This window comes from Cricetulus griseus, chromosome 5 (genome assembly GCF_003668045.3).
Source record: "Cricetulus griseus strain 17A/GY chromosome 5, alternate assembly CriGri-PICRH-1.0, whole genome shotgun sequence".
NCBI lineage: Eukaryota > Metazoa > Chordata > Mammalia > Rodentia > Cricetidae > Cricetulus > Cricetulus griseus.
In genome coordinates this window covers 109,241,596-109,242,792 of record NC_048598.1, presented here as the reverse complement: position 1 = coordinate 109,242,792, position 1,197 = coordinate 109,241,596, and the positions used below count along the sequence as shown (strand labels likewise).

General features: G+C 36.4%; 1 non-coding gene across 1 annotated transcript; it reads right to left on the bottom strand.

The window, feature by feature from the left end:
• Positions 1-404: 404 nt before the first annotated feature.
• Positions 405-593, bottom strand: LOC113836197. Its single transcript, XR_003486184.1, has one exon. It is a non-coding gene; the product is annotated as a U2 spliceosomal RNA (small nuclear RNA).
• Positions 594-1,197: the final 604 nt, after the last annotated feature.

The following is a 1,197-nucleotide window of genomic DNA, read 5'->3' as shown; positions in this document are numbered from 1 at the left end:
TGGAGATAGGGATTCTCTGTATTGCTTTGGAGCCTGTTCTGAAACTCTCTCTGCATAACAGACAGGCCTCAAACTTACAGAGATCCTACTGCCTCTACACCCCAATGCCCGGCAACATTGTTATTCTTTATGACTAAAAATATCCATTGTGTATATATAGCACATGTTCTTATTCATACCTTGGCTGATAAACAACTAGTAGACTCCATGATTTAATTAATGTGAAAAGTGCTGAAGTAAACATTAATGTGCAAATATATGACATGTGGACCTGTAAGACATTGGGTGAATTCCAAGGAGTTGTATGGCTGAGTTTAGAACTGTTAAGTACTCAATAATATTTATGGGATGAATAATCAGGTCAATTTTAAGATTAAACTTGATTAAACATTAAAAATCCCTTAAGGTTGTGCACCACTCTAAGATGTACTGCAAACTCTCTTCAATGCACAAAGTAGAGGAAGCAAGCTCCCATTCCATCTCCCTGCTCCAAATACACATTTATTGTGCTCCCCTCAGATAGACATTGCACCACATATTAAACTAATAAAAACTTACTCTACTTAATCTTGGTTTAAAGGCTCAAAAGCCATCGGTTACGACCTTTTTCTTAACTGTATCAATATGAAATCATGTTGGCAAACCTTTTCTCTAAAGGATCAGAGAGTAATCAGTATCATAGTTGGAGGAAGTTCTTTCTGCAGACACAGTTAGAAGATTATTATTATAGTCTTATGTTTTTCACTCACTTAATTGTAGGGTATTTAAAGATCTCCAGTTGTGAGAGTCCTCTAAAAATTAAGCTAGCACAGTCAGAAGCAGTAGACTTGGAAGGAGATGCAGAGTTTTAAATGAGAAGACTATACATGAGCAAACATATGGAAATCATTCAATTATTTGGAGGTCATCTTGTGGACAGTGTCTGTTGGGCCCAGCTGGAGTTTAATACAAAAACCCTTAGGCTCTAGCAATACCTTCTACCCCTTCAGCACATTTCGCCAAGAGCCAAGCAATTCAGAATCCTAATTAGGTTAAGTTTGTGACTAAAGTTGTTCAAACCAATGAAGGCACTTTTATGCAGACGTGATATTGGCATGACTACATTCTAGTTTTTTGAGTTTGCTTGTGTATATATAACTTTTTTACTGCCAAATTATACATATGTGTTTTCTTCTCTTCCATTTCTGTTTGTTCAGC